The 20,130-nt window shown below is 40.3% G+C and overlaps 1 protein-coding gene and 1 long non-coding RNA gene across 4 annotated transcripts in view; both read right to left on the bottom strand.

Annotated features, from left to right (window-relative positions):
• Nucleotides 1–20,130, bottom strand: part of TRIO (trio Rho guanine nucleotide exchange factor) — a 5,137,669-nt gene that overhangs the window by 1,513,061 nt on the left and 3,604,478 nt on the right. The gene's annotated exons all lie outside the window — the stretch shown is intronic.
• On the bottom strand, nt 5,533–17,448 carry LOC122796428. Of its 3 annotated transcripts, none has more exons than XR_006363975.1 (3): nt 17,438–17,448; nt 5,681–5,682; nt 5,533–5,632 (listed from the first exon to the last, which is right to left on the bottom strand). It is a non-coding gene; the product is annotated as an uncharacterized LOC122796428 (long non-coding RNA). The 3 variants fall into 3 exon arrangements; XR_006363974.1 differs by lacking the exon at nt 17,438–17,448 and adding an exon at nt 15,153–15,162; XR_006363973.1 differs by lacking the exons at nt 5,681–5,682; nt 17,438–17,448 and adding an exon at nt 10,317–10,326.

The following is a 20,130-nucleotide window of genomic DNA, read 5'->3' as shown; positions in this document are numbered from 1 at the left end:
TCTGAGCCAAGCCGAGAATCGAACGGGAGAACTTCTTGCTGTGAGGTAACAAAGCTACCGCTGTACCACCGCGGAATCATGCTGGATATTTAATGTGTGTAATAACAGTACCTAATATGCAATATTTTCCCTAATTATTTTTCCTTTGTCCATAATTCCGAGTTAAAAGAGGGTCTCATCCAAACAAATGACAGGTGCCAGAAACATGGCCTCATGCTGAATGCCAAAAAAAGCTGATCATCCCCTTTGGGGAGAGTGATGTCCCCACATATTATCACATTAATAACAATGCTTTAATTGCACAATCAGTAGTAATGGATTTGGGCACCCAGGTTGATAGCAACCTGACTTTTGACCATCATGTTGCTTTCGTTGTACGGAAAGCTTTCTACATGGCCCACCTCATAAGTGTATCTCATCCAGGGACAAAGAGGTCATAACATCCCTGTATTCTTCCCTTATAAGGCCAATTATTGAGCACAATGCCCCCTTCTGCATGTACCTCACAAAGCACATGCAGCAGCTGGAAATACCACAGAGGTTCCTCACCAGGAGAATCCAGGGCCTCAAACATCTACCCTAAACAAATAGGCTAAAAGCCCTGTCCCTCTACTCAGTTTAATACAGACTCCTCAGGGGCGACCACTGTCTGGCATATAAAGCAATCTCAGACCCTGCCTTGATGGGACTGCTGCATATCCACAAGTCAAGCTCAACTCGAGCAACCCATACAAGTGACCTCAAACTAGTCTGTGATATCAACAGGACTTGTTGGCAGGACAGATTCATGTCCCAGAGACTCCCCCATCTGTGGAACACACTCCTTCTCTACATCAAGCAGAGTACCTCATTATCCCTTTTTAAGCACAATTTGGAAAACTGGATGGGAAAAAGAAAATACACCCCTGGGATTACACCTGTGTCCCTGCTGGATAGGGGCTTTGGGTACTGACTTGTCTAAACATGGGTTAAACTCTTGGCTAGGCTTATAAGGGCCTCAGGACCAAGAGCCTAGTTAAACTCCTATGATCCTATAAAGATAGTTGCAGAAAAATACAGGCAAAGGCATATGGCTATACAAAATTTCACAATACAAAAAAATTAGAAAACAAAATGGGAAAGTAGAACAGAGGATTAGTAATGGGGAAGTTTAAGAAAGAGAAACTAAAGTTATGGATTACCTGAGAAGTGAAGGATTTAGTGTAGAAGATCCTATAGTGGTAATGTCACAGCATGATGCAACAATGAGTCTAACAAATTAATGAGAAACAGGTGAAACAGGAAGCATGTGATCACTTGCCACATGAAGATTTTCTACAGCTTTCAGAATACTTCTTTTATGACTAAAAGGGTGTAGGCTAGTGAATATAAATAGGCATTAGAGAAAGTGTCTTTACTATGTATGGTAGATTTAAACTTCCCCTCTTCCACTACTTTGTAGATAGTAACATCCAAATATTGTATTTTATCCCATCTAATACAATGGGTAAACCTCTAAAGTCTGTGGTGCTGTTAATGTAAGCTATACATTCTGACAACACTGTCTCAGGCCCTGTCCAAAAGATACACTGCATCCAGGTAACACCAATAAAAGTTGCAATATTCGCATAGCTGGAATGGACCAGGTACGTCTCCTACAAAACTGACAAAACAATGTTAGCATAAGTGGGGACACACCATGCCCCCATAGCTACTCTCCTCTAGTCTGCTTAAAAAATTCTCCTTCAAAGAAGAGAAAGTTATTGTCCAGAACCAAGTCCATGCAAACTTGGAGGTCATTACTGCCAAAGTCTGCCCACCCACAAAGGGCCCCCTCAAACCATTTACGTTCTAACTTGTGGGGTATTGCAGTGAATAAATCCTAAATGTCCAAAGTCACAAACACCAGGTCTCCTTTGTACAGCCCATTGTCAATACTACATAGGAAATTCCATCAGTCTTTTAGTATACCCCTTTGCTGGGCCCAAACTTTTTTCAATCTGGCACCCTAAAACTTTGCCAAGGGGTATGTGTTAGAACCATTGGCATCCACAATAGGCCTCAAGGGGGGGGGGGGTCATTCTGATTTTTGTGGACCTTTAGGATCCCAAATATTGATGGTTTCCTGGGTTTTTCTGTCCACAAATATTTATAAAGGTCCTGATTTTTCAAATCCTCCTCCACCCTCTCCCTCAAAATAAAATCTATTTCTTTATGCTAAGTTTATCTCACTCCTTGACACCCTCAAATATTTGGTAGTGTCATTTAATAATTCTAAGATTTTGCCTGAGTATAATATACTATCCATAATCACTACTCCTCCCCCCTTTGTCCAGCTTCATAATTCTAAAATATTCATTTTGTCTGAGTTCATCATTTAATAATTTTTCATCTCTAGAAAGATTAAATTTCACCCATCTGCACCCTGGTCAAAAACTCAACCCTAGTCCCTCCCCCAAAAACTTGTCACTCAAACTAACAATAGAATTAATCTCTTATTTCATAGGTAGTAGTGTTCTTAACCAAGGATTCCCACATCTAGTCCCAACCATGCCCAGCAGCCATATGTCACTATGTCCACTTTCACCATCAAACCATTTCCCTTATTCTATATAAAACAACTCAAACTCAAACCATGCTCAGCTTTAGCTGATGACCTAAGTGAGTACCTTAGAATAGTAGCCATTAGTATTGCCCATCTTCTCTCAATCCTTATAAATGGGTCAGTCTTGAAATCCCATGCTCCCTTTCTTTGGAAAAAAATCACACATTATCTAGCTACACAAAGTAGTAAATTCAACAGACATCACTAACCTTATACCTACATTGATCTTAAGTTTATCACAGAATAGTAGGCTAATTGTCCTGAAGTAAGTCAGAATAAAACTGTGTACTCTGTGTTTATGAGGTGAACACCTTACCCATCATGCTAAACCCACTGTCTCTAAAATACCTGAAAAACATGGCTTCCATCCCTCAAAGTACTAACACTGCACTTCTAATCCTTATAGATACTGTTAATAAAGAAAGAGATTAGTTTCTAGTCTTCCTTTATTTTTTATCTGTCTATACCCTTCAATACAATTTGTCACAGCAAACTTCTACTTCAAATGTCCACATTAGGTCTATTGCAGAGCACCCTTCAATGCTTCAAAAGCTACTTGTCCAACATGTATCAGTCAGTAAAATGACACTGTACCCTCTCTCCATACCTCACAGTTACCACCAGTGTACCACAAGGTCTCCTCCTCTTTAACACTCTAGCACCCTCCACTGATCCATAAAACAGGCTTCTTTAATACAATATGCTGATGACTCCACACTAATACATGTATCAGTTAACTTGGCACATCTCCAAAAAAATACTCAGGAAGTTGTAACAGATACTGAAACATGGCTTTGTAACTCACAAGTTATGCTCAGTCCCCCCTGGCAAAATAATGCTGTTATACCCAGAGCTCTCTCTCATGAAAAACAACATTTAAAATCCTCTCATCTAATAATACACCATCTGCAGTCCCTTCTAATAGCAAATAATGATTGAGGATAGTGGATGATTACAAGTAATACTGAATAATAATAATAATAGTAATGATAAAAGTGGATGATGACCTCTACGTTTGCAGATGACTGCAAGCTAGATGCAGTCACTGAATCCTCAAATGACTTGGCCATCCTGCAGGGAGGTTTGTCTCAAATAAATAACTGGTGTCAAAATCTTGGTGTGAAACTACATACCAAAAAATGCATTACTGTATCTTTTGGGAAGTCATCTATCCCATGGAACTACGACACTGACAATATGCCCCTAAGACATGAACCAGGTGTTCAGGATTTGGGAAAATATATGAACAGTGACTTAACTTTTGAATAAACTAAGCAGAAACTTTGCAGGGTGAAGGGTGTGAGGTTTATTCCTTGAAATATGCTATGCACCTAGTTCACTAATAAAACCTGAATTTTAAAATATGTACTACAAAATAATGAAATAACAGTGATCAGTTGAGTTAAGAATGGAATGTGCTTTATTCTTTATTGAAACACACAAACAAGCGATCCTAGTTGAGTACAATGAAAATTGTTTCTGCTTGGTTTATTAGTGAACTAGGTATATAACAACATATTTCATGGAGTGAACTTCATACCCTCCACACTGCAAAGTTTCTGCTTGGTTCATTTTTGATCCCATTATAGGTTGCATACTGGCTTTTCTGACACTTGGAAAACAGTAGATTTTTCTTTTGACTTAACTTTTGACCAACGTGTGTCTGTTGTAAGCAAGTCCATCTATATTGCACAGATTATAAACACGCATGAATATTTAGTAGCTTTATCACACCATCAGAAAATATTGGAGGAAAGGCAGGGTTTGGGTGGACTTGCTACTGCACATACTGCGAGGTACTTCACTAGTAGATTACCATGTCTCCTTTGGCATGCATCTGTTCAGACAAATAAAACAACTGGAGCTCTCACAAACTAAAACTCCTGTCACTATACTCGGTATCCTACAGACTGCAAAGATGTGACATGTGTCTTGCATAGAAAGCATCCTCTGAGCTATTAATAATGGACTTAATGCACATCAATAGGCGAAATTGAAGTGTATTAACCCACCACCAAGTTCGCGCAGGATTGTGCGTGCCCGCCATGATTGACATGCCGGCATGCAGGGATTAACAACGGCAATGTGCCGTGATTGACACGCAATGCAAATATAATGGTAAATCCATGTCATGTATGGGATGTGTTGGGATTTGGTAGTGCTATAAGACTACCGATCGCCGCTGCAGTTTGGTGATTGAAGCGTAGGAGTAGTGGGTCGCCTGTCAAAACACCTAACTTATTGTCGTTGTGAGTAATCTGGTGAATTAGAATACTTCTGTAGGAAGCGGGGGATGGGGCGCTACTTGAAAGACTTTCTTGCACATCTCTCAACTGTCCAGGTTTTTTAAGAATGCCCAGATTTCTGCCTAATTTTTGCTTTGCAGAGAAATGAAGTCACTAATGACACATATTTGAGTTTTGGACTTCATATCCTTTAGATGTTAACACAAAGCCTGTTACTCTAGCAACTTCTCAAGCTTATAGGAGAATACGAGTCCTCCGTTCTCTGTGATATAACCGAATTTATCCTCACGGAGGTAATATATAATTATCAACCTTGGCATGGGTAAGGTCAGACCAAACGGTTAGTTCAACCAGTGTTGGCAGCAGTCAGATTGCTACTTTTTATTTTATTTTATTTTTATTTATTTATTTAACATTTGTTGACCAGGAAAGTCCGACTAGGTTCCACAGATCCTGTTTTCAGCAGAGGCCCGGGGAGAAATGCTCCAGAAGCATGTATATCAACCAACACCTTTTCTGGGGTCTGATGAGCGTCAGCATCGGGCACCTTAACCCGGCGTTCGGTTCATCCCGCAGTGCCAGTTATGCTTACCAAAAGTGGCCCACTGGGCACTCGCATTCCACGCCCGGCTCCAAGCCAGCGAGTCGGGCTTCTTACCCATTTAAAGTTTGAGAATAGGTTGAGATCGTTTCAGCCCCAAGACCTCTAATCATTCGCTTTACCAGATAAAACTGCGTCCGCCGAGCGCCAGCTATCCTGAGGGAAACTTCGGAGGGAACCAGCTACTAGATGGTTCGATTACTCATTCGCCCCTATACCAGGTCGGACGACCGATTTGCACGTCAGGACCGCTACGGACCTCCACCAGACTTTCCTCTGGCTTCGCCCTGCCCAGGCATAGTTCACCATCTTTCGGGTCCCACCAGGTGCGCTCACGCTCCACCTCCCCGACGGGACAGGTGAGACGGGCCGGCGGGGGGATCCCGCCTCAGCCAACGCGTACCGGCCCTCACTTTCATTGTGCCGTGGGGTCTCCTGCCCACCCTCGGACTCGTGCACCTGTTAGACTCCTTGGTCCGTCTACTGAAGTATTTTGTTCATCAGTTCAGTCAACAAACTTCATTCCTTTACTTGGCTGTTTTTTAAACCTTGCCACCCCTTTCCTATGTTACTTTGACATTGCGCCAGTGACACACCTCTCTCTAATGGACATGGGTAACCTGTAAGTGGTTAATCTCCCAGCCCCGTGCTTACACTTATCAAGGGTATCAGAACTTATCAGAGATTTGGGATGCAATGGCTAGGCTTAAAAAGGCCCTTGTGGTTGTTAGTTTCAAGCTCAAACAGTGTATCAGGATGTTGTGGGTGTTGTTTTTTAGCCTAAGTTCACGAAATAAAGAAATAGGCATATGCTAAATGTATGTGTTTTCTTGTTAACTGGACAAACAGTACTTGCCTTTAGACTTTTGCTGAAATAAAAAAAATGGTTTGATTTAACAGCAACCGCATCTTTTTGTGTACTCAAATCTTTTTGTACAATTGACTTGTGTTTCGCATATCGCAAATATTACCTTGTGTAATTGTGGCATCTTTCAATCAAACGGTGGGCGGTGCAGTCAAAATGCTCACAGGCGGGGTTTGGGCAGGGCTTGCTACTGTGCATCTGGTGGGTTAATGCACTTCAATTTCACCCATCAATAAGTCAAATGGCATCAGAAATACTCAGATTAAAAACACAACACGAAAACACAAACTATATAGCAAAATACTCAGATTACCCTTCTCCTTATAAAATGTTTTGATGTTCTGGTAAATCACTAAAGATTACAGTCAGTCTGTAATGTCAGTCATTAGAGTTTCATCCCTCTTATCCTGTAGCAAATCCATGCTGTTAAAAATGTGGTCATTGTCTTACTAAAGTGAATTAAGATTAATATTTAAAAGTTATACCTGATTTTGGAGTTGTAAAGACTGTGGTGGTCAGTAGTCTAGTATGAACCTACAAACCTACTACTTATGCACAAAACATGGCACAGCAATACACTGAATGCATGATTCATATTTATTTCTTCCTGCAACATATATTCCAGATACTATATTTGCCGTGAATAATGACAGAATTTAAATAATCTCATACATAATAATGTGCACTAACCTGTAGCATTCTTCAGTAGGCTTGTAATCATGTACCAGAATGTCTTACTGGAGCCATGTTTTTGAGTGAAGCAGGCCGCTGCTTCAATTGAGCCTGCAGGAGAACCTACCCAGTATCTGCCACATACAGCACCAGGAGGTGAAGTGGCAAGTCCCGTTTCACAACCCTCAACAAAACTAATTCTAAACTTAAATGTCACTATCCATAACAGGAAAACACAATAATTATTGTATAAAAATGACTAATAAGCCGCACTAAAATATTCTATAGTGACCCCATCTTCTTAGTTGAACTAAAATCCGGCAGCAGAGTAAAGCAAAAAAAAAAAACATGGTAGACTTTGGAAAACCAGACTAAAAAGCAATTAGTGAAAAAATAGCAGTTAGCAATGTAAATTACACTCCTCCACTAACAAACACACACTGGAATTACTGCATGCTCAGAGTGTAAAAAACTGGCAACTTGTAAAAACTAAACCTATAATACAAACACTATATATAAACCATGCAACATGGAAACAAGAGGTACATCAAATACATACTGTCCACTTAAATTTCTCCAGTAATGAAATCAAACATGAGATGCCATCAACAATACACAGTTTAAATCTGAATCTCCCAAACATAAAAATGTTCACTTACCTCTAATGTCCAAGTGTATAGTATAAATAATAATAGATTCTTAGAGTAGCAACACACTTATATGACTGAGAGAGGATTCCAAGAAAAATAGTGATCCCTAGAATGTAGACAGAGCAAAAACACATCCCAATCCATGATCGGATCTCTCATCTTTCCAATGGATGTTCCCCAGTCCACAGCAGTATACAATAATAGCAAAAAAAAAAAAAAAACAATACAGCAGCATTTGGAAATGGATCTAGAGCCTGTTTACTGCATTTCCTGTGTTGCACTTAATTTAAAATTGTTTTTTTTTCTCTAAAAATTGCATTTTACCTGATTTTGGCCTAGCACTCAAGTGTGGGGTCATTTATTGCACTGTTGTGAATATTTTGCTGCTTGTGTATCTCTGCTACCTTTAAACTACAACAAAAAAGAAAAAGAAACAAAAAAAAATCTTGCTTTTTTCCCACTTTCTGAAAGTTAAGAAAGTTCAGTTACACCTTTGCTGTTCTGAACTGTTTGGAAGTTTCTAGAAGGCCAGTGCTTGCTTGGGCTAAAGGGAAGTCTCTGTGTTCACCAGTGGGAGTGGTTAACACTGAACAGCCTGCCTGTCCCTGGAGGAGTGGTTACTGCCTAGAAGCTGTAGTTTTATTGGCCATTTTGGGTCAATTCTAAACTCCTTGATCTCTCTCTCTTAAAACCCTACAACTCTCTTTTTGTGCGGTTTTGCGCACTGAGCAGCGCCACCTAAACAGGTTTAAACTATTCCAGGCTCCACAAAGTCTGCTCTTCACTTTTTCCCTTAGAACTGTTCAAACTCTCAAAGTAATCACTCTATTCTCTTTCTAAAGCCCTGCACTTGCTCAGCTCTTATAAAGAAACACTAACTAGAGCACTACACCCCTCCTTAACTTCTCATAAGTATTAGGCTCCCGATTGGTCCTTCCTGATCAAGTGAAAAATCAGTTCCCTTCCCTAATCTGATAAGTAAAAAAACAGTTCCCTATACTAACCTGGTATGTCCAAGGGTCAGTTTCAGGGTTACTCTCCAGTCCAGCTGGTGAATCTGGGAATTTTGAGGCAATGTTACAATTGCCTTATTTACACAGACAACCCTCTCCTCCTTCCAACAAACTATAATACATGTGAGAGATGCAGTTACACAGCCAAACTGGAAGCAGAGCTCTCTCAACCCAAGACTGGCACAGTCAGTCAGGAGGAAAAGGTAACCACCCGCACCACAAATCCAGTCTCACACAGACCTACTGCATCTGCATACCCAACACATAAACATACTTGGAGGCTCTAAATAAAAATCTGCCTAAACAGCAAAGACCTCCTAAGCAGATATCCAAGCAACAACCACCCCTCAACAATACCCACAAATCACATATCTCACAAAATCAGTGTGCCTCACAGTCACAGCCCTTAAGGCCAAACAACACACCAAATACACTTGTTATAGGGGACTCTATTGTCTGGCACACTGACGTCCCGCTCACCAGACTGAACAAGGAGAAGGTCACTGTAAGCGGCCTGTCGGGTGCCAGGATCCACCACATAACGCAAGCACTCAGGTCACTCCAAAGCAAGTACAAGTATGACTCCGTCATTGTCCATGCTGGTGTGAATGACCTGAGACGTACCTCCTGGACTACATGAAAAGAGACATAGAGGAGTGCTCTGATCATGTAGCCCAGGCTGGTATGACCCTGACCTTGAGTAGCATCTTGCCCTCACCAAGAATGATGCCACAGTATACAGACAAAATGATCAGTTTCAACAACTGGCTAAAGTGTTGGTGTCATTCAAAGGGGATCTAGTGTTTGTCAGCCTGGGATGACATGCTCGACAAGCCACGTTGCTTCACTAGGGACAGCTTGCACCTGTCACCCTTAGGCTTTCGTATACTGGCCAAGGCTCTTGCCACCCCCATAGTGCCTTTTTTAGGCAAGGCTCAAAGGACAAATCCCCCCTCCATAGACAACCCAAGGATAAAAAACTAAAGGTAATGCTACTCAATGCCAGAAGTCTAAACCTCAAGATGCACGCACTCGAGGCTCTCCTCAGTATGGAGAAAATCGATGTCTGTGCAGTAACAGAAACATGGTTCAAGGCTCCTGAGAGCACCCCAGCACTACCAGGTTATAACTCATACCATGCGTTTCGGCCCCAAAACTCAGACCGAAGCACAAAAGGAGGGGGAGTATCTATATTCATCAAGGATACCTACACCTCCAGGTTAGTTGCATTGCATGAAGCATCAGAAACCATCCATGTGCAACTAACAGCAGGCAAAACTGCCTTTCAGTTGGTAGCCTGCTACAGAACACCCTCCCTATTACAGGAACCCCACTTGGCATTCCTGAGAACACTGGAGAATATGAAGGTCTCTCCAAACACTATGTTATTGGGTGACTTCAACTACCCAGACATTGACAGGGAAAACTACTCAAGTCCAAACGCCCTCGGCCAACGGTTCCTTGAATTTATAAACTCTAACGCGATGGAACAACTGGTCACCACTCCAACAAGAGGGAACAATATATTGGACCTGGTCATCACCAACATGGGGACTCTACATTCCACACCAGCGGTAAACCCCTCATTGGTAAGATCAGACCATAAACAAATTTCCCTGGACATCCATATCCCGTACCCACCCCCAGCCAAGGAAATCACAGTAAAGAATTTCTCAAAAGCCAACTTTGCACTTCTCAAGACTAAGGTTGAATCCTTCAAAGCCCCCGGGCCAGAGGATAATACAGCCCAATCCGCAGAATCCTTTACAAATGCATTCTATGAGCACCTGCAGGAATGCATGGATCGTGCTATCCCAAATAAAACCAAGACTCACTCCTCCAAAAACAGGAGACCTGTCTGGTGGACCCCAGCCATAAATAAGCTATACAACAGAAGGAGGAAACTACTACATGACAGAGCAAAATCCCAAAAAGGGAAGGCATCTCTGATCAGTATTAGCAAGAAACTTTGATCCCTCACAAAATCATCAAAGGCCAGTTTTGAAAGAAAAATTGTCCTAGACACTAAAGATAATCATAAGGCCTTCTTTAGTTATGTCAGGAACATGGGCGGAAACTCTCAGATATGCTCTGAATTGTTGCATAACGGTACAAAATATACCGAACCTACAGACATAGCCAACATCCTGGCAGACAGATTCAACGCAAACTTCTCCCCCCCTTCCCCCCCAAAGGAGCAAATGCCTATCCCAACTGAATGTAACCTCCCTGACATCACAGATGCACAGATGAAAGGTGCCCTCTCCAAAGCAAAAAATACAGCATCTATGGGACCAGACGGTGTCCCAGGCTGCGTCTTACATAAGCTCCAAGAAGAACTTAACCCTCACATTAAGTCACTGTTCAAACTTAGCCTTACTACAGGATATGCACCCAAAGAATGGCGTACAGCTACAGTGGTCCCACTCCACAAAGGTGGTGCCACAACGGACCCCGGGAACTATCGCCCCATAAGCCTGACTAGTCTGGTCTGTAAAGCTATGGAGCGTATTATCATGGAACTCATAATCAAAGACATTGGGAGCCTCCAGACACTGGACCCTACCCAATTCTGCTATAAGCGCAGATCTTGCCTCTTAAACCTAGTTGATTTCTTTGAAACAGTTACCAAAGCCATAGATGAGGGCAAGGTAGTCCACACAGCCTACATGGACCTCGCAAAAGCCTTCGACACAATACCCCACTCGGGCATCATAAATAAGCTTACCAGCTTAAATATCAACCCCTATATCACCAGATGGGTTGCAAACTGGCTCAGGGATAGAACCCACATGGTCAGAATCGCAGGTGCCATGTCCGAATCCAAACCAGTTACAATTGGCGTCCCACAGGGCTCAATTCTGGGACCTCTCTTGTTCGGTATATACTTCTCTGAGGTTCAGGCTAACACGGGGGGATTATGGCTGACAAAGTACGCATATGACTGCAAACTGGGGGCCATAATCGAATCTCCAGCCGACACAAGCATCCTCCAAAAGGGTCTCACAGAGACAGACGCTTGGTGCCAGAGCCACGGCCTCAAGCTAAATGCTAAAAAGTGCATAGTCATCCCCTTTGGGGAAAAACAAGGTGCCCACAAATTACCACATAGGTGGTAATCCATTAAGTACGGAAGAAGCAATTAGAGATTTGGGGACCAACATAAATAATAATCTCTCCTTTGATAATCACGTTGCCAAAGTGGTTAGAAAGACCTTCTATACAGCCCACCTTATCATGAAAGGGTTCGTATCTAGATCAAGAGAGGTCATTGTGCCCCTTCTACTCGTCACTCATCAGGCCCATAATTGAATACAATGCTCCTTTTGGGATGTATCTTACCAGACACCTGCAGCAACTGGAGAGACCCCAAAAGTACCTCACCAAGAGGATCATGGGCTACAAACAGATGTCCTATGGAGCTCGACTATAGAAACTCCAGCTCTACTCAGTTGCTTACCGCCTACTCAGAGGTGATCTATGCCTGACGTACAAAGCCATGTCAAACCAAGAATTAATGGACATGCTCCACCTCAAAAAATCCAAGTCCCTTAGAGCTACACGCTCTAGGGACTTAAACCTCAGCACAAAAATAAATAGGACATGCTGGAGGGACAGATTCATTTCCCAGAGGATCCCCTCACTCTGGAATAGAATCCCAACTCATGTTAGACATAGCCCCTCGCTGACCCTCCAAGCGAAATCTGGACGCGTGGATGGGAAATCACAAATTCACCACTGGGATATCTTCTGTGTCCCTGCTAGACAGAGGCACAGTAAACTTATCTTAAAGGGTACCTTCTGTGACCTACTTTACAGAGGCACAGTAGGCTAATCTAATAGGGAGGCGGAAGCCAAATACACTCTGGCTAGGCTTATAAATGCCCTAGAGCAGATAGCCTAGTATCTACCTATGATGACAAAACACTAAATAATAGGTTAACAAAATTAAAACCCTTTGCATCATCAGACATACTCAGTTCTATAGTTATGTCTACAATAATGGGTTATCTAACAGTGTAGTACCTCACAGGATGCGCAGTAGCAAACCCCGCCCCTAAACACCCACAACTTACATTTCAACGTTAGTAGTAATTAGCTGTAATATTGAAAAGCATTTTAATATAGCTTCTAACAGAATTTAGTAAGGACAATTAAAAAAACGGTACTTTTCCGAACTTTGAAGTTCAACGCAGTAGTGGATATTAGCAACAGCTGATGTAATATTTTCCATTGTTTATATTAAAAATAAAATTGTCTCTTATTTTATAATAAAACAAGTCAGTAGAGTAATCAGTGCTGCTTATGTTTTTGTGCTTGTCACTTTGGCTTTCTTGTGAGAGTGCTACTGATTTTGGCTCGCAAGTCAGCGATGCTTTTTTGTTGCTGCACTGGGCTTTTACTTTTGCCTTTGTTGTCTGACTGTTACTGTTTCCCTCTCAAATCAGTGGGACTTCTACAGACAGTCATCCAAACATGCAGTGTTACTTCAACAAAATGGTTAACGGGGCAGAAGGCAAAAATAAGCAGGAAGTGGAAGGATCGCTTCCATTCAAAAAGTATCGACCACAAAATTTGCCTGATCCTGGGAAAGAAATTAGTCAACTTAATATTGAAATTGGGTAATTTCTTTCAGTAAAACAAATCCAAACAAACAGATTCATAGTGGAATTTTGTGCTTAGTGGTGTGTGGACATGTAGCTTAATGTACAAAGGTGTATGCTGCATAGTCTGCAGCTGATATTATTGCGGGGCTTCCCTTGTGAATGGTCACTTGCTTGAACGTTTCATTTTGTTCTGTTTTTCATATTGTCTTGAAAGACAAGCAGATGCAAGACTTTCTGTATCACAGACATTGAGCTGCTTTCAAACAAAAAAAAGCAATGCGGTACTATAAACAGCACTGACTTTACATCAACCGCACATTTCGCCTGCTGCCCCATTAACGGAAAAGTACCAAAAAAGCTTATACAACACCGGACCAACAATTAATCAGTATCAGCATTAAAACACAACGTTGTTTTTCAGATTAAAATCTTAACTCGCCGTCACTCAAATGTGGTTATCTAACAGTGTAATACCTCGCAGGATTATCTGTAATATTGCAAAAGCATTTTAATATAGCTTCTAACAGAATTGTGTACAAATACAAATTTTTGAGGCATAATGGGAAAGGAGGACCACTCGCTGTCACTCAAATGTGCGCGGACATGCCAATCATTATGGACACGCCCTAACCTGCGCAGTACCGCCCGCGAGGTACTACACTGTTAGAAAACCCAACAATGCATTAATAACAGCACAAATAAATGAAAACAACACATTTTCAGTCTTCCACTGTTTCGGCTGAATGTCTAACTCCAGGTTAACTTGGTGTTATGAAAAGAAAGCATTTGATAAATATTGCTCCCCTCAAGTGTTCATCTGTGGCACTTCTATATAACTAAGATGATATATACCAGTACTTTTACATTACACAACGAGTTACCTTTAAGTATCCCACTATACAGCATATATGCTACAAATCTAACTCCCATCTCACAGCAAACAGTGATACTATAGAATTTTTAATCACTAAATCATTAAAAAAAAAAAAGAACGAAATTAAAAATAAGACAAAGATTTGAAAAATCTGTGTAGATCACTACTCATTCACAGTACAGTTAAAATAGTGAACTTGTAAGATAAATAAATCTATTACTACAAAGAACTACATTCTTTAGACATAACATACTGCTACAAAAATACAGTATATATATATATATATATATATATATATATATATATATATGTATAGACACATGTATGCATATATATATATATATCTATATATCTATATATATATATTAATATATCTATATCTATATATATATATATATATATATATATATATATATATATATATATATATACAAACACACACACACACACACACATGTGCTCACACTATATGAGCTGAAATAAGTGATTTGTCACAGTTTCGCAATCTCTCTACAGTAAAAAGTTACACATACCTGTAATAACCAGCTGCCATTAAGTATACATGTGCTGTGGTCGCAGTCTTCTTCTGCAAAGAGTATGCCTTTCAAATAGTCACCTCAAAAACTTACACGGTACCCAAAGAACAAAACATGGCAATTATCCATAGCATATAGTGCAACAAGGTCATTGGGCCTTTCACAAAATGCACTGAGCCCAGTCTTCAAATAATGAGAAATTATATAAAAATTGCACTAAAGTTTCTTCAGACTTTTCACTCTGGTTGTGGTTTCTCACCTGGCCCAAAGATCCTATAGGAATTTTAAAACATGTCTCACCTCCTGCAAAGTCAAATCCCACCAGTAACAGCTTCTATAGCTTCTGCAACAATTCTCAAACATTGCCATTACAATCTCTTTAATGTGAAACACTGACAGCATGCAAACCTCTCAAGTATGCAAAATGTACCTCTGTCTCCACTGTCCTATCAAGGCAAATGAACATTTTCACCTCTTTAACCACCTTGTCAAGCTGAATGAGACCTTCTCCTCTCATTTCACACCTACTCAGCGATTCTGGTTACCACTAAAGAGGATTGTTTTAACTGGAGCTTCAAGTGATTAAGCTCTAACAAACAGTTACGAATGATGAAGCCAAACTTATAAAAAAGGACTATGGCTTGTGTGTTCACATAATGCAACATTTTATGAAAATGCTATCATTATTTTTATACATTTAACTTGGTATACAAGTAATTATAAAATGTTAGTAAAATTGTACTACGGGATAACATATATTACACATATTTTGAATTTTGTGTGAAGATTGAGATGAAAACTATGAACAACATTTTAAGTGATTCCAGATATGATTTCTTGATGCCCAGTCTGACTGTCATCTTCAACAATGTAAAAACAAGGATCCATGCAGATAACTGCATGCACATTCTTTTTAAGTAACATATGCAGTAGTAGTAACAAGAATCTGCCCTTAGCAACCGCCATATTATGAACCAGCATTTCTGATTACTCTGTACTTGCCACTCAGTAGCCAGAGTAAAATGGTATATGCTGATTTAGGTGGTCACTATTCGTCAGCATTACAAAGACACCTCAGTCTGCAGACCTTGGATCATACCAGCACCTGCACAACTGCATGGACTCAGCCATACCCAACAGAACTAAAACCTGCTCCTCAAGGAACACAAACCTGGTCTGGTGAACATCCTCTATCAACAGGCTTTACAACAAAAGAAAGACATTGTTGTCCAAGGGTAAAAAGGAGCAAATTCCAAATTGGGAAAACTCCCTCCTCAGCCTCAACAAGCAAATTAGATCACTAGTGAAAACCTCCATAGGCAATTATGAATTGAAACTAGCCTCCACTACAAAGGAAAACCACAAAGCCTTCGGCAGTTATATCAGAAACCTCCATGGCAAAGCCCTGGTTTGTTCCGAATTAGTACTTAATGGTACCACTTACACTGATCCTGTTAACTTAGCCAACCTGCCAGCTGATAGGTTCAATGCAAACTTCACCCCCCATACCCCCTAAAGACCCTTTCGACATCACCGATACTTGTCCTGCCCCTCGCATCTCCATAGATCCAGTGTTAAAGGCCCTATTCAAGTCAAAGAACACAGCTTCCATGGGATCTGATACTATCCCAGGCTGTATTGAGTTAGTAATGGTACTAGAGTAAGATCAGCAGGGAGGGAGTTCCAAGTTTTGCAAACAGGAAGTCCCCCCGCTGAGTTTTTGGTTTTGAATGTTTGGACCAGTAATCTGTTAGATAATCGAAGTGGTCTGAGGTTACTGTAGTGGCTATGGTGTTTTTAAGTGCAGGTGTGTTTTCAGGTTGATTGAGTACTTTATATGCAACTAAAAGTTGCTGAGTAGTTAGACTTAGAGATATGGAGCATCTCTAGTAGGCCAGGGTCTGAGATTGCCTTGTAGGTGAGAGACAGCTCACCTTTGAGCAATCTGCACGATACCGAGCAGAGCAACAGTGATTTCAGCCTGTCCACACAGGACAGGTGTTGGAGGCCATGGATTCTCCTGAGGCACCTCTGTGGCTTTTGCAGTTGATGGTGGTGTTTGAAGAGCTACATACCAAATGGGGCATTCTACTCAATTATTGGCCTAATGAGGGAGGAGTACAGAGAGGTAATAACTTTTTTTCAGGATGCAATTCCTTTACTTATGAAATGAACCAAGTATAGGCTTTTCTGACCACTGCTGCCACATGATAGTCAAATGTGAGATTGTTAACCTGAGTACCCAGGTCTCTCAACACAGGCTGTGTGCTTAGGGGATTGCCGTTGATGTGGTAATCAGTAGGGGACATGTTTTTGCTGACTGGTATGATGATAATTTGTTTTTGCGTTTAACTTATTTCATGACTTTGACACCAGTCATTTGTTGCTATGAGACCATCTTGCAATATGCTAACAAAATTTGTGGAGTATAATGCTCTGTTTGGCATCTGTCTGGACACATTCAACAACTGGAATGCACAGAGACACCTCACTAAAAGAATACAAGGCCTAGAACACACAGAGAAGCCTTATTAAAAGGATACAAGACCTAAACAGCAAGTCCTACATTGACTCACTCAAAGCCTATACCTGGCATCCCAGAGACAACAAAAAGGTGACCCAGGTCTGCCATACAAGGTATCCTCCAGCACATGACTGATGGATTTACTGCACATCAACAAGTTAAATGGCATCAGGAATACTCTGTCTAGGGATCTAGACCGGTTATGCAACATCAACAAAATGGCTTATTTATTTATTTTATTTTTATTTATTTCACATTTGTTGACCGGGCTAGTCCATCTGGATATAATGGAGGCCAGAGAAGAAAAGCTCCACACTTCAGAGTATAGTTTAGAGTAGTGTTTTAACAGCTCAGCATTTAAATGTCTCATTCACTGAAATGAAAGTCAGTATTAAGCCATAAACCAATGCACTTGAATATGACCTTTTTCACCTCTGCTGGCACCCAATGTTTAACTCAGTATGTCCAAAATGAAAAACACTTAACAGAAAGCCAAGGATGACTGTAGTAATTGTAGAGTAATTAATATGCAAACCATTTGACTTGGGCTTCTCTTACCACAAACTGAAAATTATGCAACTATTTTTTAAGTATTTAGTCAGTTTTTGGTTAATGTAACAAACTTCAAGAAACTGAATTTTCAGTGGAGATTGATATCTACAGAAAATCATAATAAAGCTATGTATACAGTTGTAAGAACCTTATTTATAGGCTTGCAACACACTTGGAACAGATGTGAAAAAATTAGTTCAGTTTAAGTCGGGAACCACAAATATCAGCTGCCCAAGAGAAGAGTTGAGAAACAGAGGTTGACATTGCTGGGTGTAGCATGCCCTTAGAATAGTCTCATTACACCTGTAATGACTGGGTGTAGGCTGTCCTTACACATGCAGAATATAGTCATTACACCTGTAGTTAATGGACACAGGGTACTGTATGTAGAAGTGATGGCTAGGTGTAGGATGTCCTTACACATGCAGAATAGTGCCATTACACCTCTAACTTATTGGATGCAAGGAACCGTAATGCAGAACTGACAGATGGGTATAGGATGTCCTTATATATGTAGAACAGTAGAACGGTGTCATTACAAGTGTAACGAGTGGATACAGGGTCCATGAATGTAGAGCTGATGGCTGGGTGTAGGGTGCCCTTATACATGTAGAGTGTTGTCATTACGCATGCAATTAATGGCTAAAGGGTCCCTGTATGTAAAACTGATGGGTGGGTGTAGTATGTCCTTATACATGCAGAACAGTGTCATTACAACTGTAATGGACACAAGGTCCCTTGTATGCAGAACTGATGGTTGGATGTACGGTGTCCTTATACATGCAGAACAGCATCATTACACCTGTAATTAATGGATACAAGTAATATAATTTGTGCTTTATTTGTTTCTGTATGTACTTGTGCTGGAATATAGTAAGTATTGGTATCCTGTATGTTTTCAGGATTTTGAGTTTTCAGTATTTTGAATTTTCAGGATTTTGGTCTTCAGGATTTTAAGCTTTCAAGATTCTGTAGCGCTCATATATATATATATATATATATATATATATATATATATATATATATATATATATATATATACACATACAAACACACACACACATATATATCAAATCATCAAAACCACATATAATCGAAGACGAGATCGTTGAGACGATAATTTTGAAATCCCATTTCAAGAGAAACAGCAGAACAAGATCTTCCCAGGGTAAGTAACCAATTACTCAAAAAGAAACAAAAACCTAAATCACACCATCCCTAACCCACCCAGTAAATATAACAACTCTTCGTTGTTGAGCTGGCTTGTGGAAATGGGATTTCAATATTCTTGTCCTGACGATCTTGTCTTTGCTGATGTGGGGTTTTGATGATTTGTAAAATGTATAAACACACTCTAATATATACACACAAATGTACACAGTCACACATACTCAGGTACATATGTGTGTGTGTGTGCGTGTACAGTGAATATAAAAACTGTACACACCTCTATTAAAATGACAGGTTTTTGTGATATAAAAAAATGAGACCACAATAAATCATTTCAAAACTTTTGCCACCTTTAATGCGACCTATAACCTGTACAATTCAGTTTGAAAAACAAACAAATCTGTTAGGGGAAAAAATATAAACAATAAAAAACGTACAATAAGCTGGTTGCATAAATGTGCACACCCTTAAACTAATACTTTGTTGAAGTACAGATTTTCGCAGAATGTCCAGATTTTAGCAGTCTGTTCCTCAAAAAATCTGTGGTTTTATGGTAAATTATGGAGGAATTAAGTCACTAAATAATGACATATATTTGAGTTTCAGACTTGTATCCTTCAGAAAATGCATGTTAACACAAATCTTGTTATTCTAACTGCTTTCTAAATGAACAAGAACAATCTGTTCCTATTTTTTGGCCTTTGTCTCTCCATTACTTTCGCCTTTGTCCAGATTTCTTGCATGAAGGAGTTGAGAGGTATGAAGAGCACTGGTTGTCCTTCATAAAGGTGTCAACACTACTAATGCTAGCAAGTATAGATTAATAAGCTTGACTAGACTTTTCTGAAAGATTGTGAAACATACCACTATAGACTTCATAAACAAAGATACTGACAACCTAAAATTCTCTCAACCCAAACCAGTTTAGGTTTGTGAAGTGTTGATCCACCTACCTAAACCATTGAGCTTCTTTTAAAACATCACTAAGGCTTTAGATAAGAACAAAACCCTACATAAAGCAGACGTTAATCTGGGCAAGGCCTGTGAAACTATCCCACACTCAGTCATATTAACAAACTAATCAAACTGAAAGTAAATCCATATGTTACCTGCTATAGATCTAACTAGTACCCAGACAAAATCCATTGACTCAAGTCCAGGGGCACTGTCTACACCAAAAGACTCATTACTTCTGGAGTCCCACAGGACTGTGTGCTTAGACTGCTCTGACTCGGC

Source organism: Protopterus annectens, chromosome 3.part0, assembly GCF_019279795.1.
Source record: "Protopterus annectens isolate FY-2018-M chromosome 3.part0, PAN1.0, whole genome shotgun sequence".
Lineage (NCBI taxonomy): Eukaryota > Metazoa > Chordata > Ceratodontiformes > Protopteridae > Protopterus > Protopterus annectens.
Note: the sequence above shows the minus strand (reverse complement) of the source record. Positions and strands in the feature narration are given on the sequence as shown.